Source organism: Aquarana catesbeiana, linkage group LG03 (assembly GCF_042186555.1).
Source record: "Aquarana catesbeiana isolate 2022-GZ linkage group LG03, ASM4218655v1, whole genome shotgun sequence".
NCBI lineage: Eukaryota > Metazoa > Chordata > Amphibia > Anura > Ranidae > Aquarana > Aquarana catesbeiana.
In genome coordinates this window covers 380908025-380932272 of record NC_133326.1, presented here as the reverse complement: position 1 = coordinate 380932272, position 24248 = coordinate 380908025, and the positions used below count along the sequence as shown (strand labels likewise).

At 43.9% G+C, this 24248-nt stretch overlaps 1 long non-coding RNA gene across 1 annotated transcript in view; it reads left to right on the top strand.

Moving 5' to 3' along the window:
- The first annotated feature begins 4211 nt into the window (after positions 1-4211).
- The window catches only part of LOC141134569 (uncharacterized), an 88958-nt gene continuing 68921 nt past the window's right edge, over positions 4212-24248 (top strand). The window contains exon 1 of the long non-coding RNA XR_012243209.1: positions 4212-4620. This is a non-coding gene — a long non-coding RNA (uncharacterized lncRNA). The remainder of the gene's footprint in view (positions 4621-24248) is intronic.

Genomic DNA, 24248 nt, shown 5'->3' with positions numbered 1-24248 from the left:
CACCTGACTGCCCCCACCAAGTCCCTACATGAGTCAGCTGACTGCTCCCATCAAGTCCCTGCTCATGTCACCTGACTGCTCCCACAAAGCCCCTGCTCGTGTCACGTGACTGCTCCCAGCAAGTCCCTGCTTGTGTCTCCTGACTGCTCCCACCAAGTCCCTGCTCGTGTCACCTGACTGCTCCCACCAAGTCCCTACTCATGTCCCCTGACTGCTCTCCCCAAATCCCTACACGACTGACCTGACTGTTCCCACCAAGTCCCTACACGAGTCACCTGACTGCTCCCACCAAGTCCCTACACGAGTCACCTGACTGCTCCCACCAAGTCTCTACATGAGTCACCTAACTGCTCCAACCAAGTCCCTACACGAGTCACCTGACTGCTCCCACCAAACCCCTACTCGTGTAACCTGACTGCTCTGACCAAATCCCTACCCGTGACACCTGACTGCTCCCACCAAATCCCTACTCGTGTGACCTGACTGCTCATACCAAGTCCCTACTCATGTCACCTGACTGCTATATCTTCTTGTACAAACATCACGCTGAATAAAGAAGTCATCCTCTCCAGCCTGCACTACAATGTCTTTTCCCATCCCCACCTTTTACCCAAATCATAGCTGTCTAATCATGACCCAAACATCTCCATCCTGTCATATCCATCCATCCTGTCATATCCCATATCCATCCACATGACACAGGAGTTGGTCAGAGAGTGTGTGGACATGATACAGGGGTTGATCAGAGACTGTACGGACATTATACAGGAGTTGATCAGAAACTGTGCGGACATGATACGGAATTGATCAGAGAGTGTGTGGACATTATACAGGAGTTGGTCAGAGAGTGTGTGGACATGATGCAGGAGTTGGTCAGAGAGTGTGCGGACCTGATGCAGGAGTTGATCAGAGAGTGAGCGGACATGATACAGGAGTTGGTCAGAGAGTGTGCGGACCTGATGCAGGAGTTGATCAGAGAGTGAGCGGACATGATACAGGAGTTGGTCAGAGAGTGTGCGGACATGATAAGGGAGTTGATCAGAGAGTGAACAGACATTATACAGGAGTTAGTCAGAGAGTGTATGGACATGATACAGGAGTTGGTCAGAGTGTGCAGACATGATAAGGGAGTTGGTCAGAGAGTGTGCAGACATGATACGGGAGTTGAGCAGAGAGTGTATGGACATGATACAAGAATTGGTCAGAGAGTGTGCGGACATGATGCAGGAGTTGATCAGAGTGTGTGGACATGATACAGGAGTTGGTCAGAGAGTGTGCGGACATGATGTGGGAGTTGATCAGAGAGTGTGCAGACATTATACAGGAGTTGATCAGAGAGTGTGCGGATATGATGCGGGAGTTGGTCAGAGAATGTGTGGACATGATGCAGGAGTTTTTCTGAGTGTGTGGACATGATACAGGAGTTGGTCAGAGAGTGTGCGGACCTGATGTGGAAGTTGATCAGAGAGTGTACAGACATTATACAGGAGTTGGTCAGAGAGTGTGCGGACATGATGTGGAAGTTGATCAGAGAGTGTGCAGACATTATACAGGAGTTGGTCAGAGAGTGTGCGGACCTGACGTGGAAGTTGATCAGAGAGTGTACAGACATTATACAGGAGTTGGTCAGAGAGTGTGCGGACATGATGTGGGAGTTGATCAGAGAGTGTGCAGACATTATACAGGAGTTGATCAGAGAGTGTGCGGATATGATGCGGGAGTTGGTCAGAGAATGTGTGGACATGATGCAGGAGTTTTTCTGAGTGTGTGGACATGATACAGGAGTTGGTCAGAGAGTGTGCGGACCTGATGTGGAAGTTGATCAGAGAGTGTACAGACATTATACAGGAGTTGGTCAGAGAGTGTGCGGACATGATGTGGAAGTTGATCAGAGAGTGTGCAGACATTATACAGGAGTTGGTCAGAGAGTGTGCAGACATTATACAGGAGTTGGTCAGAGAGTGTGCGGACATGATGCGGGAGTTGGTCAGAGAATGTGCGGACATGATGCAGGAGTTGATCAGAGAGTGTGCAGACATTATATAGGAGTTGATCAGAGAGTGTGCAGACATTATATAGGAGTTGATCAGAGAGTGTGCAGACATTATACAGGAGTTGATCAGAGAGTTTGCAGACATTATACAGGAGTTGGTCAGAGAGTGTGCGAACATGTATTGGGAGTTGATCAGAGAGTGCGCTGACATGATGCAGGAGTTGATCAGCGAGTATGCAGATATTATACAGGAGTTGGTCAGAGAGTGTGCGGAAATGATACAGCATCTGCAAAATGTGGGCGTGGCTTAAATTGTGTTAGTGTTACCCCTGTAAAGGCTGCTGAGTACAATGGTCCGTCTGTCACCCTGCCCTGCCAGGCACACACTTTTTCACTCTTCAGACAAAAAAGCAGTTCTTGCATCTTGCTTTATTGAGGTGATATTAAACTTGGATAGGGATTGGGACTCATGAGATGTCCAGGTGGTCAAACATTGGAACATGGGATTCTATGTACATCCTGTATATACTCCATTTCTCCTCCTGTACATCGCTTCCTCTCTTCTGAGTATCCCTCCATACTCCTCCTGCACATCGCTTCCTATCTTCTGAATATCGCTCCATACTCCTCCTGCACATCGCTTCCTAACTTCTGAGTATCGCTCCATACTCCTCCTGCACATTGCTTCCTATGTTCTGAGTATCCCTCCATACTCCTCCTGTACATCGCTTCCTCTTTTCTGAGTATCGCTCCATACTCCTCCTGCACATTGCTTCCTATGTTCTGAGTATCCCTCCATACTCCTCCTGTACATCGCTTCCTCTTTTCTGAGTATCGCTCCATACTCCTCCTGCACATTGCTTCCTCTCTTCTGAGTATCGCTCCATACTCCTCCTGCATATCGCTTCCTATCTTCTGAGTATCGCTCCATACTCTTCTTGTACATCGCTTCCTCTCTTTCGTTCTCTAGACTAGCTAGCACTGTGGTCCTGACACTGACTCAGCCAGGCCTAAAGCAAATGCCCTTCACAAGCGTATGGAATGTATGGAGGTGGGTATTATGTGCAGGAGAGGAGTGCAGAGTGTACAGTGGTGGGTAGTATATGAAGGGGGAGAGTGTATGGAGGTGGGTAGTATGTGCAGGATGGGGTCAGTAGGACAGTGGACAGTGTCAGTAGTTCTTTATTTTTTTAGAATTATTTTTTTTATTTTGTTTTTTGGGGACCAGTGGATGGTGTCAGTAGAGCAATGCACAGTGTCAGAATTTTTTTATTTTTATTATTTTTTACAATTTTATTTTGTAATTATTTTTTACAACTATTTTTTTCACAATGATAGGGGTTGGGGTTTTATTTTTTAAATATATTTTTTCACAGTGCTTTTGGGAAGGGGGTGGGGGGATGGTGTTAGGGGCAGTGGTTGGTGTCGGTGTCAGTCGTCAGTGTCAGTATGGCAGTGGCCGGTGTCAGTGGGGCAGTAGACAGTGTCAGTGGTGTAGTGGACGGTGTCAGTGGGGCAGAGGACGGTGTCGGTGGGGCAGTGGGCAGTGTCAGTATTTTTTTTTATTTCTATGTATTTTTTTAACATTTTAATTTGTTCTTAATTGTTTTTCACAATCTTTTTTGGGGACGGGTACAGCGGACTGGGGGATTGTGACTCTGGACCATGTCGGTGGGGGGTATGGCGGTTGTGGTGTCAGTAGTTTTATATTTTATTTTTACAATTTTTTTTATCTTTTTTTTTTTTTTTTTACAATTTTATTTTGTAATATTTTTTTTTTATCAGCCCTGTTGGGGGGCTTTGGTGAGATGTCAGGGGTCTAAACAGTCCCCTGACATCTCCCCATTGAGACAGAGAAAGGGACAGAGGACACAGATTCCCCAGTTCTTTTCTCACCACTGAAGATGAATGGAGAGGAGACAGTGGCTCCTCTCCATTCATAAACTGAAGCAAAGTAATACACACTTTACTCTGCTCAGTTATCCCAGAACGCTCTCTATGTCCCATTCATAAAAGGAGGGGACCTTCCTCCGCTCTCCATCCTGACAGATCCCCCCCCCCCCAGCCAGTGGGAGAGGAGAGAAGGGAAGCCAGCTGCGTTGGACGAGGGGGGGTGGAGGAAGAGGACACAGAGACAAGGCAGGCGGATGAGGAGGACATTGGGGGGGCCAGAGATGAAGGGGGGCTGTTGGAGGAGAACACAAGCGCTGGAGGAGGAGGAAGACACAGAGGACAGTTGGGGATGCTCCGTGCAGCGGGGGACAGCTGTGAGCAACGATCCCCCTGCTTTTCATCAGCTGCTTCTCCTTCTCTCCCTCCCACGGCTGTCAGCTGAAAAGCCATGCAGGGGGATCGGTGTTCACAGCTGTCTCCCGCTACACCGATCATCCCGACAGTCACTGGACAGCCATGTATGTGAGCAGGACTGGCAGCGAGCTGTGAGCGCGCTCTGCTTTTGCCCAGAACACTCTCTGCCTCTCCTGTGCGCGCTCTGGCCAAGGGGAATGTAGATGTGGGTGGGGAGTCTGCTGATGTCACGACTCCGCCCACTGAGCACCACACAACAGACCCGCCCACTGAATCTTTTTTTCGGGACTCCAAATAGAGAAGAGGGAGATATTTGAAAGGTAAGGATACAGGAGGCATGTATATCCATATAGTTCAGCACTATGTCATTAGTTTATAATTGATGAGAGTGGGTTTACATCCACTTTAAGTTTAGGGTAAATTTGTGTATCTGAAAATAATCTGTACACCTCTGCCCTATACTTCTCCTTATCCGCCTTATCCAGCAAGACCATGTCCAACCCCCTCCCCCCTTTGTCAGCAGGGCATACTACAACATAATTCCTCCTCTCCAAATCCTGTATGCCAAGGGTCTTCAAACTATGGCCCTCCAGTTGTTCAAGAACTACAATTCCCATCATGCCTAGCCATGTCAGTGAATGTCAGAGTTTTACAAGGCCTCATGGGATGTGTAGTTCCGCAACAGCTGGAGGGCCGTAGTTTGAGGATTCCTGCGTCTATGCCATTATTAATATTCTTAGGTTTCACATTACATTTACGTTGTATTTGGTCCACATCTTTAAGAACCAATTTCTTTAACACCTCAGTATAGTGGCTGTTACTCAAAAGGGGATTAAACAATTATCTATTTTTCAAACCATTATTCACACCTTCCTTCACAGTGACTTCTACACTCCAGTCAAGCGGATTACCTAAAAAATATTATTTCAAGTTCAAGGTTCTAATATGTTTGAGCCGGTTGGTTTTAACCCCCCCGCTAGCGGACGAAAAAGGTGTTAAATCCGCCCGCAAAACATTGTCGGAGCGGCGTTTTGCCGGCGGTATCACAGCGCTGCCCCATTGATTTCAATGGGGAGCAGCGGTGGAGGAGTGGTGAGTTCACTGCTCTTTCACGGCTCCAAAGAAGCTGCTGGCAGGACTTTTTCTGACGCCCCGCAAAGGGCACCGCTCCAGTGTGAAAGCCCTCGGGCTTTCACACTGGAGTGAATGGAGCAGCTGTTTTAGGGCTGTTTGCAGGTGCTATTTTTAACGCTATAGTGCCTGCAAAATGCTCCAGTGTGAAAGGGGTCTTAGGCACACATTTCAAACCCAAATGTAAAATATTTTCTTCTTTCTTAGTTTGTTGTACAGAAGATAAATAAACATACCCTGATTTACCATTCCCTCCTTTTTTGTTGTTGAATTCTCTTCTTTGCCCTGCACCGTCTTGATTTCATCCATTTCCCCAAATTCCCTGATAATTCATTTCTCCCTCCCTGGGATTTACCCCCATGGAACAACTTTCCCTCGAGGTCCATAAAAAGAGGAAGATGAAGGGGCAGTAGAAATAGAGGGGCACTGATCATCATACACCATTCCATCAGCTCCCCTAAATTTCAAATGTTCAAATCTATTCTGAATAGGGAAATTAAAACCTGCTCTACCCCACCCATTACCATAAAAGGGTCTCCCCCCCCCCCCCCCCCCAATGTGTGATGTCGGAATGTGGATGGGCGTGAACAGGGAGTTTACTGATTTACTGTACATAGAGCAGTCATGTGAATTATGTCATATGAGATGTGCTAAGTTTCAAGAATTTATCTGGTGAGCATCATTTTATATGGGATAAAATATAGAGTTTTGGATCATATTAAACTATTGTAAGCATTTTTTTTCCTTACATGTTATGAGTCTATTATCACACTGAAAGTGGAGTACAGAATGAGAGGTTTTTGTTGAGGAGAAGCAAAACTGGTCTTGATGCTGTTCTAAAGCACTTTTGCCTGTCTGAAATATGAGAAGGTTTATGATCTGGTGAGTTACACTGGACTGGGGTTATTGGTGATGGTCACTGAAGGCACCATTGTTGATATATGTTTAAAGTAGAAAGAAGACACAGAAGTGGACTTTGTATTTATAAAATTACTTCAAAGTTTCTTGTGACTGAATGCACTGGACTCTTATTGTCATGAATCTGCAGTAATGTTTCGTGCCCTGACTGTCTGCTTACCTCTCTGGTCTGTGTATCAACTTTAGGGGCCATGCTCTCACACCTGTGTGTTTAAGTAATCTTCTCTCGGCATGGCTCCACCCCAGTCTCTAACAGGAAACACTATTTAACCCCGCGCACTGCAAGCCGGCCTTGCCTGAGCAACAATTGTGTAAAGGCTTCCCTGTGTGTTTCTTGATGTGTGCTCTACGTTTGGTTCCAGTGTACCAACTTTGGCTTGGTTTCCTGACCATCCCTGTCTGCTTGTGGCCCTGACCTTCGGCTCGTCTTCTGACCATCCCTGTCTGCTTGTTGTCCCGACCTTTGGCTTGTCCTCCTGACTATTCCTTGTTGCCCTGCACTGCTGCTTCTTCTCCATCCACCAGAGCCAGCCGTGAGCTTGAGCTGGTAGACCCTGGGGGCCATGACCCTGAGTCAGTTGAAGCCAAATCCATCCTCACCATCAAAGGCCCTGGTGAAAACCTGCTGGCCCTTATACCCCGTATACACGATTGGACATTCTGACAACAAAATCTTGCATACACACGGTCACACAAATCTTGTTCGAATGTCAAGAGCACGGTGACGTACAACACGTACGACGGGACTAGAAAAAGGAAGTTCAATAGCCAGTGCGGCTCTTCTACTTGATTCCGAGCATGCGTGGAACTTTGTGCGTTGGAATTGTGTACACACGATCGGAATTTACGACAACGGATTTTGTTGTCGGAAAATTTGAGATCCAGATCTCAAATTTTATGTGACGGAAATTCCAATGGAAAATGTCCGATGGAGCCTACACACGGTCAGAATTTCCGACAACAAGCTCCCATCAAACATTTTCCGTGGGAAAATCCGACCGTGTGTATGGGGCATTAGACTCCATTCCGTGGAGAATCTTATGCTCTAACTCCCTGTCCAGGACCATGGCTGTGACCCCGTGTAGCTACTTCTCAGAATCATCAACCCTCAGCAGTCAGCTGTTGGGTCCACAACCTCTGCAGTGCGCTCCTAGTGACTTGCTTCCGCAGGCGACCTGATACTTATGCTTTGTTTAAAAACATGTTTTTCACTTTGAGTACATTGGACCTAATTTTTTTTGTTTACAAACGTTTTTATTAATGTCATTTTGTATACAATCGAAATGCACAGTGAGAACAAAAAGTACATTCATGAATCAAAGTGTGATTGTACCGGTATACAGCTCTCGTTGAGGTTATAGCATAGGAAAATTATAAAATAACGGAATACAAAATAAAGAAAATATAATAGAAGAAACATTCTTGCTTCTGTGAGATGACAAATAAATGATTGCATATGAGGTATGTTTAATTTAAGAAAAATTATGTAGTAGAAACAGCTGTGCTGGTTAGGTTATTGCTAAAACCATCAATCCAATTCAATCATTATAGATTGGGGAGGGGAAACCCCCATTAATCGATTATGCCTGGCAGGCTGACCAGTTCACCCATTTGTGCTCGAATATGTGCATGGAGCCCATGAGAGTGTAATGTACTCTTTCCATTAGTCTAATGGATTCCATGCAAAGGAGCACCTGAACAGAAGGACATTTCCAATTTAGGACAATTGCCCATTGCATGGCACTAAAAAGTGTATGTGCCAACTTTTGATGGGGGGGAGAGACCGCCGGGAGCTTGGCAAATAAGATGCACATCTGATAGGTCAAGGTCACAGGTACCCCTGTTATTTGGAGCACAAGTGAGGAGGTTCGTTGCCGTAAAGATTTCTGAACCGTATAGCTCCAGAACATATGTAGGAAAGTGCCCCTGTCCCGACATCCCCTGAAACATGTGTCGGGAACAAGTGGGTAAATTCTGTGCAGCCTGGAGGGGGTGTAATACCAACGGGTATGTAATTTGTCTACGGTCTCTTTAATAGTGATAGAGCGTGTGCATTTGTGCATATTTGAGACCATGTCATACCAGTCCTCCACCAAGATCTCCTGGTCCACCTCCCATCCCAACATAGCTATAGATTTGGCTGTAGTCTCTTGATCATTGAGGTATTTATATAGGATCAAGATAGTCTCCCTGTCTCTGGATGCCTCACCGCAGAGGTTCTCGAATGCTGATTTGACTGAATTAGCATTCTGGGTAACTACACTAGAGAAAAAAATGTCGTATTTGTAAGTATTTGTAGAATTCAGAGCGGTGAAGGGCATAATTGTGTTGTAGATGCTCAAATGTGCATTAGGAGGAACCCTGCAGCAGAGAGTCTAGAGTTACTAGGCCTTGTGAGGTCCAACTGGCAAACTCTTGGCCTGTATTGAAAGCTGGGGGGAATTGAGGGTCATCTAAGAAAGAGGCAAGGCGTGGAGGATTGGAGAGCAATTTGAATTTCACCTTATAGAGAGACCAGAGATAAAGTGACCGACCCACAATACTATTTAGTGGTGCAACATCTTTAGGAGAAACGGAGCCTGACCAGAGGAGACCCGGGAGGTAAAACGGGACCACGGGGAGCCTTTCAAACTGCAACCATGGAACAGAGGATGGGAAGGTATGCCATTATGCTAATTGTATTAGGCGTGAGGCTAAGAAATATTTCCATAGGTCTGGGCAGCCTAGACCGCCTCTAGACTGCGCTCTATACATCAACAGGCAGCTCATGTGAGGCTTCTTATTTTGCCAGACAAATTTAAACAGTTCGGATTGCATTGCCATTATCGTGGAGCGGGGGACATAAATTGGTAAAGATCTAAAGTAAAATAATAGTTTATCAGTTTGTGGGAGGGGGCTAGTCGGATCCCCAAGTAATGTAGGGTGCCCGAGCTCCAAGTGAATTCAAATTTTATTTTGACGGTATTCAACAAGGGCTGAAGGAGGTTGATAGGTAGCTATATATTTTGACAGATTCATTCCTAATCTAGATTAAGGTAGATGGTAAAAGGTGTCTAAGGTGCCTAAGGTAGTGAGAAGGTTGGGGAGGATAATTAGGGGGTCCGTAATAAAGAAGAGGACATCGTTCGCATACAAGCTTAATTTAAATTTTTGACCATTTTTAACGTATGCTTTAATATTTGGGTTGGAGGAAATGGAACGGGCTAACGGTTCAATCGCCAAAGCGAATAGAAAGCGGGAGAGGGGACACCCCTGTCTAGTACCCTGACCCAGAGGAAAGTGGACTTTTTTTTTCACATTTTTTTGTTTAATTACTTATATGTTTTTCACAGGGCTGCTAGTGATTTGAGCACTATATTGTCCGAGTACTTTATGATATTAGTCAGGAAATGCGAAAGGTACACCCTTTGAAAGCCTGAAGGTCCCCATATGCAGCTAGGCTCCCAAAACGCTTCACACATAGGGTTCCCCATACTCAGGAGAAGTAGCAGAATGTGGTTAGGGTGTAATGCTATGTATACCCATGACGTGTGTGAGAAATATCTCAATAAAAGTTTTGGGTATTTTCCAAAAAACTTGTGGCAAAAAATAAAATCTTCCAAAGACTCAACATGCCTCTCAGCAAATACCTTGTTGTGTCCACTTTCCAAAAAGGGGTCATTTGGGGGTGTTTATACTGTCCTGGTATTTTAGCACCTCCAAAAATGGGATAGGTAGTCAGGAAATCTAATGCGTACTTTATGCCCCTTAAAAGCCTAAAGGTGATCATTGGATTCTGGGCCCCTGTACATGGCTAGCCTGCCAAAAAGTCTCACACATGTGGTATCCCCATACTCAGGAAGAGTAGCAGAATGTGTTTTGGAATGTAATTCCATGTATACCCATGGCATGTGTGAGACATACAGTATCTCATTATATTAACAACTTTGTGTAAAAAAAAAACTTATGGCAAAAAATAAAATCTTCCATGAACTCAACATGACTCTCAACAAATACCTTGGGGTGTCACATTGAGGTAAAAACGTGTCAGCATGAGGAAGATAAGTCCTGCAGCGGTGTGTCACTGTGCAATCTGGTTTCAGCAGACTAAGCCACTCGTGGTCCCTGTAGGAGCTGTCCACTGGCTTTGTGCATGGAGATGAATCCAGGGAAGAGGGCTGGAACACCTGTGGCCCACAGCGGCGTCTGACGTCACCGGAGGTGATGCAACGTTTCTGAGCCTGCGCACAGTTGATGGAAGGGACAGGCGCACTCCTTTGTCAAGCTAAAGAATGCAGGAACATAATGGCCTTTTATAGGCTACCATCTAGTGGTGATAAGGGGAATAACCAGTACTTAGTAATGATATAATTAGGTAAAGGGGACGCCATCTAGTGATCAGATTGTAAATTGCTGACATTAACAAGCAGATCCAATAAAATGTTTGTACATCCATGTACTCTGCATATGATCATCTTTTTTATCTCATCAAACATTTGGACAATAGAGTGTGTTTTAGTGCATTAAAACTTTGAAAAAGTGTGTTTTTTCCCAAGAAAATGCGTTTGAAAAAAATCGCCGAGCAAATACTGCGGGAAAAAAAATTGCAACACCCACCATTTTAATCTGTAGGGTCTTTGCTTTAAAAAAAATATAATGTTTGGGGATTCAAAGCAAATTTCTTGCAAAAAAAAATATTTTTTCATGTAAACAAAAAGTGTCAGAAAGGGCTTTGTCTTCAAGTGGTTAGAAGAGTGGGTGATGTGTGACATAAGCTTCTAAATGTTGTGCATAAAATACCAGGACAGTTCAACCCCCCCCCCATGACCCCTTTTTGGAAAGTAGACACCCCGAGCTATTTGCTGATAGGCATGTTGAGTTCATGGAATATTTTATATTTTGCCACAAGTTTCGGGAAAATTAAACTTTTTGTGGGGATACCACATGTGTGAGACTTTTTGGGAGCCTAGCCGTGTACAGGACCCTGAAAACCAATCACTGCCTTCAGGCTTTCTCAGGGCGTAAAATGGTCATTTCACTTCCTCACTACCTATCACAGTTTCGGAGGCTTTGAAATGTGAAGATAGCACAAAACCCCCAAAAATGACCGCATTTTGGAATGAAGACACTTCAAGCTTTTTGCTGAGAGGTATGTTGTGTCCATGGAATATTTGATATTTTGCCACATGTTTCGGGAATATTACATTTTTTTTTTTTTTACACAAAGTTGTCACTAGATGATATATTGTTCAAACATGGCATGTGCTTTTCCGATCGTTACTGCTCTTCAGTTTGTGCTTGTGGGTTCGTATTTGGTTTTCAGTGCTTGCCCCCCCAAAGTGCACGCGAGGTCCGTATAAAATATATGGAGTACTTTTCGGGTAGGAGGGCCATTGATATGCCAGAAAATGTTTAATAAACATTTTTAAAAATATTTATTTTATTTAAACTGAAATAATATTTCCTTTGATTTACTGCTTGTGTTTCTTTTAACTGTCTCCTAGGTTCTCCAATGGGCTTTTATTTTTTGACACTTTCTTCAACAGTGCAAACGTAATTTATTTGATACATGAGGTGACAATCTCTTCTTCAGTGAACTATTATTATGTTGTGAGTCTGCTACACACACACACCTTGTTTTTGTTGTTAATGTATGTAATGCATTACAGTTAAAAATAATTTTCAGCACCATGATTGAATTTTGCAGAGTCACAAAAATGGCATGATTGTGGCAAATTCTAAAGCACTGTGGGAGTTATTTAATAAAGGAAAATCCACTTTGCACTACAAGTGCACTGCAAAAGTGCACTTGAAACTGCAAAGTGAATTTGCCTTTAGGAAATAACCCCCAATGTCACTGTAAACAACAACTTACTCCAAAAACTGCTATTGAGCATTGAAAGAAGAAGCCACACATTGTTGAGTCTTAACATTTTTACTCTGTGCACATTCACATGTGCATTAGGAAAGGGTTTTTGAACAAACCAACATATTTTAGGAATAACATTTTTGGTTTAGACACTACAAATAGCCTTTTTTGTGTTAAATAGGCATGTTTAAAACCATAAAACTATACCCAACTCAGGAACTTACAAAGTTCAACTTTGAAAAAATGAAGGCAAGATCAGACATTAGTATGTCCAAACTGTGTTGATCTTGTATTCATCAGATGGGGTGATGTCACCCCTGTGAAAGCCAAATTTTGAAGATGCACACAAATTGAGAGTCAAAATGGGGATTTCCCTCCTGATCGTATGTCTAATGTCAACATGTGCTAGCTCCCATTATGGGGGCTCAATGAACGTGTTTCGGGGGTGCAACCCCTTCCTCTCAGCTACTTTAGTTGCGAGGAAGGGGTTGCATCCACCAAACGGGTGCATTGATATCCCATGATGGCAGATAGCACATGTTGACACACTGTATGCATCTTCAAAATTTGGCTTTCAAGATACTTAAAAAATTGGTGAAAAATAGCAAAAAATGAACACTTTAGGTGTTTTTTAGATTTGGCCTAAAACATCAATGATGTTTTTGAGTCTTTTTTCAATATCATTGATGTCTTCCTAGATCTTTTGTAAATCACGATTGCATACCATGATCTCCCCGATGAGGACGTGTGTACTTGCACTTGTTAAATGTGAATCTTCTTCCACAACATCCACATTAACTAAAATAAAAAAACACACCATGTGTTATAAATATGCAGGCATCCATCTATTACCTGAAGCTGTGGTCTCAGACACTCACCTGTTGTGGTCACTATTTCACCCACTTCATAAAACTCTCCTTCCTCCACATCCTCAGGTTGTAGTGTGGGGATTTGCTTTTCTTTCGGAGGTGGGGGGTCCCTGGTGTCCTCAGATGTCCGGAGTCTTTTCTCCCCTATGTGAATAAAAAAAAGGTATACTTAGCACACAGATATTTGAGGCCAGAACTAGTAATATTAAACATTGCTTGGAAGTGTCGTACAATTGTCTTCTTAGGCAGAGTTCCAAGCTGAAGACATTATTTTTTTCCCTTTATAAAGCTGGAATACTTACCTTTTTTGTACAATACTTACCTTTTTTGTGTGTCACACATGGAGACACCCCTAGTATCCACTGGAGCACTTGTGTGGGACACCCTAAAAAGTTTGTTCTGGTGTCCCACACTAGTGCTCCTGCGTCCAGATGTGTAAACAGCTGCTGAATGTCCTCTCCTTACACTGAATCAAGTTTGCATTTCATTCAAGTACAAACCCATCAAGACAACAATGTACTAAAATTATTTTACTACAAATAGGCCTGAACAAATGAAGGTAACCTGTATCTGCCAAAAACATCGTATTAGTGGGCGAACGAACGATGTTTACTACGAACGATTACTGTGCCTAGGAACCTGAAAGTTGCCATTTTAAACTGTACAACAGTAAAGAAAAAGCACATGGAGCAGCATGCAAGTAATAATAGGAACACACGACTAGGGATGAGCTTTCTGTTTGGGTCGAACTCATGAGTTTGACTCGAACATTGGCTGTTCGCCCGTTCGTCGAAAACTGAACATTATGGGCCGTTCGCGACGTGGCGCGTAACGGCCCATAATGCACTGCGGGAGTGCAGTGCATTGCAGTGCATTGCTGTATGATTATTGGCCAAAGCATGCACCATGACCTGCATGCTTTGGCCAATCACAGCGCCCTCAGCTAAGAGAGCCATAATTGGCCAAAGGCAGGGTGCCTTTTGTCAATCATGGCTCAGGGGGACTAAGTCCACGCCCCACGCTATATAAGGCCACCTGCACGTCGGCCTCGTGTAGTGTGTCATTGGCATGGACGGAGAGAAAGTGTCATTTAGATTGAGCAGGCAGATTATTCAATTAGCTGCAGTGTATTTAATATATATATAACACTGAAACACTGTATGTATTTTGTACACCACCAGGAAAGTAGTAGCAACTGCACTAGGGGTGCAGGTACTGTGTACACCAACAGAAGTAGAATAACAACTCTTGGTACACTGTATGTATTGTGTACACCACCAGGAAAGTAGTAGCAACTGCACTAGGGGTGCACAGTACTGTGTACACCAAGAAGTTTAATAACAACTATGGGAGTACTGTATTGACCACCAGAAAAGTATGAGCAACTGCACTATGGGTGCACAGCACTGTATATTGTGTACACCATCTGAAGTATATTAGAAACAGTACACCAGGAATGGCCTGCAGTCAGATATAGCTAAACTGGATACAGTGGATATATATATATATATATATATATATATATATCTATATATATATAGATATATATATATATATATATATATATATATATATATATATATATCTATATATATATAGATAGATAGATAGATATTAAATACACTGCAGCTAACTGAATCATCTGTCTGCCTGAAGAATATTAGAAACAGTACACCAGGAACGGCCTGCAGTGAGATATAGGAAACTGGATATAGTGGATATATAAATATATATATATCTACTGTATCTAGTTTAGCTAGATCTGACTGTAGTCCATTCCTTGTGTACTGTTTCTAATAGGCAGGCAGGTGATTCAGTTAGCTGCAGTGTATCTAATATATAAATATACAGTCAGTTTCGTATATATATATATATATATATATATATATCCACTCTATCCAGTTTCCTATATCTCACTGCAGGCCGTTCCTGGTGTACTGTTTCTAATATTCTTCAGGCAGGCAGGTGATTCAGTTAGCTGCAGTGTATTTAATATATACTGTATATATATATATATATATATATATATATATATATATATATACAACTCTTGTGTATATATGTGTATATATATATATATATATATATATATATATATATATATATATATATATATATATATATATATATATATATATATATATATATCCACTGTATCCAGTTTAGCTATATCTGACTGCAGGCCATTCCTGGTGTACTGTTTCTAATATACTTCAGATGGTGTACACAAAATACAGTGCTGTGCACCCATAGTGCAGTTGCTCATACTTTTCTGGTGGTCAATACAGTACTCCCATAGTTGTTATTAAACATCTTGGTGTACACAGTACTGTGCACCCCTAGTGCAGTTGCTACTACTTTCCTGGTGGTGTACACAATACATACAGTGTACCCATAGTTGTTATTCTACTTCTGTTGGTGTACACAGTACCATGCACCCATAGTGCAGTTGCTACTACTTTCCTGGTGGTGTACACAATACATACAGTGCACCCATAGTTGTTATTACACTTCTGTTGGTGTACGCAGTACCGTGCACCCCTAGTGCAGTTGCTACTACTTTCCTGGTGGTGTACACAATACATACAGTGCACCCATAGTTGTTATTACACTTCTGTTGATGTACACAGTACCATGCACCCCTAGTGCAGTTGCTACTACTTTCCTGGTGGTGTACACAATACATACAATGCACCCATAGTTATTAAACTTCTGTTGGTGTACACAGTACTGTGCACCCATAGTGCAGTTGCTACTACTTTCCTGGTGGTGTCCACAATACATACAGTGCACCCATAGTTGTTATTACACTCCTGTTGGTGTACACAGTACCATGCACCCCTAGTGCAGTTGCTACTACTTTCCTGGTGGTGTGCACAGTACACAATACAGTGTAGTGTTTTTTTTTTCTAAACAAAATTTACAGCGTGTCCGGAAGGCCACCAAGGAGAGGCAGACGCTAACAGGCCACTAAAAGAGGGCAAGCAGGCTCTGTGTCTACAGTCGACAGTGCTGGTCGTGGACACAGTGCATCCTCAGCATGTGACCGTGGGGCACGTCCTTTTTTCCTCCAGCTGGCCGTGTTATTGAGCCACAACATGCAGAAGGGTTGGTGGAATGGATAACAAAGCCATTCTCATCCTCCTCATCCTCCTCATTCTTTGTCACCCAGGCTCAGAGTAGTTTGCCTGCCAATGCAGCTACCAAAGCAGCCTACTCCATCGGCTCCATGTCAACAGTCACTCCTTCCCTAGCCCCACCATCATGCATGGAGGAGTCCCCAGAACTATTCGACCACTGTGTCGGGTACATGCTGCAGGAGGATGCGCAGCAATTTGAGGGCTCCGATGATGGTACCGAGGTTGAGGAAGGGAGAAACATCAGCCTAGAGAGAGGGGGTGCCCAAGAAGGTCAAGAAACTGGCAGTCATGTTCCCCCAGCTGCAGCATACTGCCAAGTTTGCTCCAGTGACGAGGAGGGAGGGGATGATGAGGTCACTGACTCAACTTGGGTGCCTGATAGAAGAGAGGGGGAGGCACATCACCAACGAGGCAGGATGCCCTCCAGGGGGCAGTTTAAGGGCAGCCACCCTATTGCCTCACACCGCAGAGCTAAGCAGTTGCAGGGCGCTGCTGACTCCCCGCATATTTTGAAAAGTTCTTTGGTGTGGGCCTTTTTTGACAACAGATCGCACCGTTGCTGTTTGCAACATATGTCTGAAGTGTATCAAGCGTGGCCAAAACAGCAGTCGCTTGGGCACCACATGCTTGACCAGACATATGATGACCTCCCATGCAGTCCATTGTCAACAGTACTTAAAAGACCCAAATCAAAAGAACAAGGCGGACCTCTCCTTGCTCCTCATCAGCTGGGTTCTTCAACCCCACTATACCTCCAGTCCTTTCAGAAACCTGCACTTAGAGGAATGAAGGTATAGAAATAGGTGTCCCAAGTACTTGCAGCCAATCTGCTAGCGGTACACCAACATCGGAATTTAGCAGGCAAATTTCTCTACCCCAGTTGCTAAACCGTCAAAGGGAATTCGGTCCGGGGGCGTGGCCAGGCAGCGCATGTAGCAGGACTCACCTCTCCTCCGCTCCGCTGAGAATCCTGTAATTAATCCTGCGGATTACCCATCCGACCCGATAACACCCCCGATCGGAACCGCACACTGTTGGTGACTCGCCCGGTCCATATCGCCGTTTGATCTGCGGCTGATTAACATGCCAAAACGGGGCAAGGAAGGCGCCGGCCCGCCCGTGACACAGGCCCAAGATGGCGCTTTGCCACAGAGATCACAGAAGGAGAAATACAAGGATGCCGCTCAGAGACTCCTGTTTGGCAATAAAACCTCCAAAGAGCCACCCTCACCCACATCCGATCTTAGTGAAGAGGAGGGAGGCCAGCTGGAGTTGGACAACACTATTCCGCTGGAGGATGGCACTGGATCTCCTGCAGACTGGGCCGCAGTAAGTACAGCATCACACTCATATCAGGGCACCCAGATACCAAGCATGCCCGTGGATAATACTGAACCCACTCTCAGAGACATACTCTCAGCAGTGACTACATGTAACAAATCCATATCAAATCTGACAGATGAAGTTAAAGGAGTCAAAGCTGAGATATCCTATGTGAGACAGGACATGCAAAAACTGAGAGAGCGCACAGCTGCAATAGAGAGCAGGGTCAGTGTGATTGAAGACGATCTTGTACCCATGCAGAGAGATTTAAAGTATAACTGCCATTTAACAGACCAGCACGCAGCTCGTTTGGATGATTTAGAAAATCGCATGCGTCGCAACAATGTACGCGCTCTGGGATTCCCGGAAAGAATAGAGGGTAAAGACCCGGTCACCTTCATTGAGCAATGGCTTCTCAACACATTTGGAAAGGAAGCTTTCTCTCCACTATTTGCGGTTGAGAGAGCGCACAGAGTGCCATCTCGCCCACTACCACCTGGCAATCATCCTCGCGCCTTTCTCTTTAAACTTCTTAACTACAAAGATAGAGATGCCATCCTTGCCAAGGCCAGAACCATGGGAGGTAAACTAGTTGTGGAGAACTCCAAGATATCCCTATTCCCGGATTTCTTGGCTGAACTCCATAAACAGCGAGCAAAGTTCATGGATGTTAAACGAAGATTGAGAGATCTGAATTTACCCTATGCAATGTTGTATCCTGCCCGCCTATGGGTGGTCGCACTCGGGTAAACCCGCTTTTTTGATCGGCCGGACATGGCGGCTCAGTGGCTAGATCGGGAAGACAGAGCCCTTAAAGCTGCTAGACCGTAAAGAGATGTCCCCCCTTAAGTGATGTGCCTTGTGTTGGTGTTGGACTGATGGGATCCAGCCTCCTCTTTCATTTTTGGGGCGGGCGCCTGAGCCGGGCGCGGGCCTCAAGACCTGAATTTGCTGATAGATGTGGACAGTCCCTGCACCCATATCCGTTGCTTAGGCGGACGAGGAGCTCTGTTTATTTCAACCCCCCCTTCTTGCTCTTTCCCCCCCCCTCCCCATTTTTTCATTTTTTATCCCTTTTGGAATACAAGTAAAGAAGGATTACGTGCCTGCCGTTACTGTAAAACCCCTGCAAAAACTAACCTGTTGGTTAACCGGGAGTTTTCAAGGCTCTTACCCCCCCCCCCACACCTGTTGTGTGGAGGAAAAGTTAACAATGCAACTGTTGCGGTTGTGTGAACTACCAACCTTTAGAGTTATGCCATACAGAGCAATATACATTAAGCTTAAAATTTATTTTTTTCTGTGCTTGTACCCTAACATACTAAAGTATTTTTCTTTGCTTTGCATTCTGATTCCATGTCTACAGATACCTAATTGTCTCCAGAAGGTAGAAATTAAGAATAATATGGTTTTTCTTTTATTACATTGGTGTCATGCTGATATACAACTTGTGGGGGCTAATAAGGGATATACTAGACTGACTAATGTCTCTGGAGTGGGATGGGGATGACTAAACTGACAGTTGTGACTTGGAATGTCAGAGGGCTGGGTAGTCCAATAAAATGGATGGCGGTCCTCAGGCATCTCAAGTCGTTGAATGCGGGGGTGGTCTGCCTGCAGGAGACTCACTTCTCTGCGGATCCTACCCCCAGCTTCAGCCCACGATTGTATGTGGCCCAGTTTCATGCAACCCACTCCACCTATTCTAGAGGAGCAAGTATCTTGATCAGGAGGGATGTTCAATTCAACTGTATACAAAAACGCAAAGACGCAGATGGCAGATATATATTTCTTCTCTGCACAATCTCAAACCTAAGATGTATTCTCGCTAGTATTTACATTCCCCCACCGTATACCTCCGAGATTGTTAAACACCTGGCAAGTTTCATGGCCCAATACCCAGAAGTACCCTTGCTGGCAATGGGAGACTATAACAATTTTTTAAACACTATTAAGGATAAGTTACCTGTACCTGCTGCTAGTACATGTCAAATACAGGGTAATACCTCTTTTGCTAAAATGCTTGAAGAAATAGGACTGATAGATGTGTGAAGGTGTAAACATCCTGGTGACAAAAAATACTCCTGTTACTCTGCCTCTCATGTCGGATTGTCTAGAATAGTTTTGGGTTTGGGGAATGATAAGATGCTACAACTAGTTTTGGAATCAGGATATGCAGATAGGAATATTTCTGATCATTCTGCCTTCTGGGTGACCATTTAATTGCCAGATAGGATCAGGCGCCCAATCTGGAAGCTTAATCCTTTCTGGCTTTCGCTGTTTACTGAACCTGACCTTATACATACAGCACTTAGGCTGTTTTTACAGGACAATATTGGCACTGCTAAATTAAGAGTGGTCTGGGATGCAGCGAAGGCCTTTTTGAGAGGACAGCTTATTAAAACAATCTCACAGATCAAGACTGACACCAAGGCTTGGGAATTGTTGGTACGGAATATGGTCACCGAGACAGAGAACACTTATACTAATGACCCCACAGAAGATACTAGAAGAGCACGGTTAAGCGCGCAGACAATGTCTGGCCAACTAGCACTGCAGTTAGCGGAAAATAAACGCTTTTTCCTGCAACAGTCACACTTTGAGGAGGGGGAGACAACTGGACATATGCTCGCAGTAATGGCAAGGTCTCAGCAATCATCCTCTCTTATTCCCGCCATTTGCGATGGGCAGGGGTCTCTGAAAACCTCTACCTCTGATATCCTAAAAGTCTTTAGCGATTTTTATGCTGATCTTTATACCTCCAAAGTGGCACCCACTGACAGTGCAATAGAAGATTTTTTAGGAAGTTGCGAGCTCCCCAATCTCCCAATAGAAGATAGGACCATGCTTAATGCCCCTTTAACGGCAGAAGAACTAGACCTTGCCTTATCCCAAACTAAAAATAACAAATCACCAGGCTTGGATGGCCTCCCGTCAGAGATATATAAACGCTATGCTGACTCTATGCTTCCCACATTACTGAAAGTTTATAATGAGGCACTAGAAGAGGGCTCCCTACCAAACTCGATGAACGAGGCGATCATTGTTGTCCTATTAAAACCGGGTAAAGATGCGAACTCCCCTGGCTCTTATAGGCCCATATCATTGCTTACATCCGATATTAGGTTGCTGGCTCGGATGTTAGCAAACAGGTTAGCCAAAGTAATTCATAAAATAGTGCATAGAGACCAATCTGGGTTCATCCCCACGAGATCCACGGCCCAAAATATAAGATGGCTATTCCTGAACTTACAACTCCCAGTGGACAACACAGGCAATAGGGCAATTTTCTCACTAGATGCAGCTAAGGCCTTCGACAGTGTCGAATGGCCTTATCTGTGGAAGACACTACGGAACATGGGACTAGGGGACACCTTTATCCGCTGGATAAAGCTTCTGTATGCCACGCCCACTGCCAGGATACGGATTAATGGGGAGATTTCGGAACCTTTTCCTTTATTTAGGGGCACCAGACAGGGGTGCCCATTGTCGCCCCTGCTGTTTGCCCTGGCCTTAGAGCCCTTGGGGGCAAAAATTAGAGGGGACACAAGAATAGTAGGTTTTCAGAGAGGAAGGAATAGATGTGGTATCCATGTATGCAGACGATACCTTGCTGTATTTAGGAGACACAAAAGATACATTACAAATGGTCATGTCCCTCATTAAGGATTTTGGAGAACTATCAGGCTTTTCCATTAATTGGGACAAGTCGGTGTTGATGCCACTTGACCCCCTGACTACTCCACTGCCCCTGGGTGCAGAAATGATACAACAGGTGAGCTCATTCCGCTACCTGGGGATTCAGGTGACATCGAACCCGGCCACCTATATTGATCAGAACCTGGCACCCCTCTTAATTAAATTCCGAGAAAAATGCAGAGCTTGGTGTAAGTTACCCTTGTCTGTGGCTGGTAGAGTTAACCTTATTAAAATGGTTTGGGCGCCGCAACTGCTATATATTTTTAATAATTCCCCAGTATGGATACCTAAGAGATGGTTCGATAGGATAGAAACCCAATTTAGGGAGCTTATTTGGAGGAAAAAAATAGCAAGGATAAAATTATCCACGTTACAACATGGTAAGGAGGAGGGGGGACTTGCTGTTCCTCATCCCAGAATGTACTACTTAGCATCCCAACTACAACAGCTAGGAGGATGGGGCCTATTGGATCCCAAAGACCCGATCCGGATGCTTACAACATGTGATGAAAATAATTATTCAGCACTGGCAAGCTTGGAGGCGGGGTTCTTACATTTGGACCCTGAGGCCCCTACGGTTAAATTGTTGATTATGCTATGGTCTTTTGTTAAGAAATTATTGGGCGTTGCAGGTTTTTTGTCCTGCACACCTCTTTGGAAAAACAGACAACTTAAGGAAATACAAAAATTAAAAGGTTTTAAGAACTGGGAGGATGCAGGCATCAAATATATTTCACAACTATACCAAGATAATACCCTCAAATCATTCCAGCAGATTCAAATAGAGTTTGAGATCCCACATAACAATTTTTATAAGTATCTCCAATTGAGACATGCTATACAAACCCAGAGCAGAACTGTCAGGATCCACCACACAGAACATCCGATTGTTCAGGAAGTTTTTATGGAAGAAACTAAAAAGGGGATGATATCTCGCTGCTATAACACTCTTCTTACGCGAATACAAGATTCCTCTAGACTACCATGTAGACAGCGCTGGGAGGAGGACATAGGGGCAATAGACGGAGATAGTTGGGATATATGCCTGGTGAATGCCCCCTTGGTTTCATTATCTGCATCCCAGAAAATCTCACACCTATACTTACTACATAGAGCATACAGAACTCCCCTTCAACTATATAAGTGGGGAATTAGAGACTCTCCCCTGTGCCCAAAATGTGAACGTGATCATGGGGACTTGCTCCATATGGTTTGGAAGTGCCCCAAATTATTTAGATACTGGAAGGATGTACTAGACACAATAACAGAAATATATATGATACCTCTTGAGAGAACACCAGTAACATGTATATTGGGAGGAATAGATGATGAGTCGATACCCCCACCCACTCGTATAGCGCCTTTTCGCCTATTATACATGGCAAGGAAATTAATTGCTCAGTGGTGGATTACTCCGCGAGTACCCACCAAGAAGCAATGGATAGACAGTGTTAAAAGGCTTTTAATAAGAGAAAACATTGCTTACCAACATAGAAAAGTCCCACAAAAGTTCCTATCGATATGGCAAGCGTGGTTGGATGTTCCCGGTCTAGCCCCACACCAATTAATTAAAGATAGGCTACTTCTGGGTTGATGTAGACATGACTATTATACGGAAAATAATCGTATGTAAAGGAAAGGGATATATAGGGCAATACATTCCCTGTGAGGTATAAGGCAGAGTGTGTAATGTTGCAATGTATGGCAGGAATTTGCTTTGTTTTGCTACGGTTTCTCTCTTTTTCTCTTTTCTTTCTTCTTTCTTTTTATTGATTAATGTTTTCTTCTTTTTCTCTTTACCAGAGAATATTATATTGCACTAAATATAATGAATATAGGCAAGGATAATAGAGTTATAATGCACTGAGATTGATCCCACTGATTCTGCTAGAAGATCATTTTGTCTCCCCTTTTTATAGCCTAAGGATATAATATAACATTGGAGTTCTTTCTGTATAAGGGAGACACTATTGCAGTCGGAATCTGATTATATTATCTGACATCTAGATACATACTCTCTACGAGTCATATTACACGCTAAATTTATTGTTAAAGGATAATAGTGCAATAGTCTATACCCCTGTTAGAATGTAAATAGAACCTCCTTTTGGCAATCTTAAAATGTTGATAACTGTATCTATAACAGATTGTGTTAGAACTCTAAGATGTGTATGCATTCAGTACTCTAACCTGTATGCTGTATAATTTTATTTCTTATGCAAAATAAAAACCTTTTTGATTTAAAAAAAAAAGTAATTCGGTCCCAGCTATCCACATGCTCAGTGTCTGAATGCTAGCTTGGCCAAATTGTTAGCACTGCAACTGCTGCCTTTTCAGCTGGTAGACTCTGCCCTCTTTCGTGAATTTGTTGAATGTGCGGTACCTCAGTGGCAGCTTCCCAAATATCATTTCTTTTTACAGAAGGCCATTCCGGCTCTCTACCAGCATGTGGAAGGTGCAATGTCTTGGCCTTGTTGGACAGGGCAGTCAGCAGTAAGGTGCATATTACTGCTGACTCGTGGTCCAGCAGGCATGGACAGGGACATTACCTTTCTTCTAGGCGCACTGGGTAACTCTGCTGGCAGCTGGGAAGGATGCAGGACAGGGTTTAGTATTGTTGGAGCTTGTTCCGCCAACACGCCTTTAATTCTCCCGCTCTGCAAGACTCTGGTCCGCCCGCACCTGGAGTATGCTGTCCAGTTCTGGGCACCAGTCCTCAGGAGGGACGTACTGGAAATGGAGCGAGTACAAAGAAGGGCAACAAAGCTAATAAAGGGTCTGGAGGATCTTAGTTATGAGGAAAGGTTGCGAGCACTGAACTTATTCTCTCTGGAGAAGAGACGCTTGAGAGGGGATATGATTTCAATTTACAAATACTGTACTGGTGACCCCACAATAGGGATAAAACTTTTTCGCAGAAGAGAGTTTAATAAGACTCGTGGCCACTCATTACAATTAGAAGAAAAGAGGTTTAACCTTAAACTACGTAGAGGGTTCTTTACTGTAAGAGCGGCAAGGAT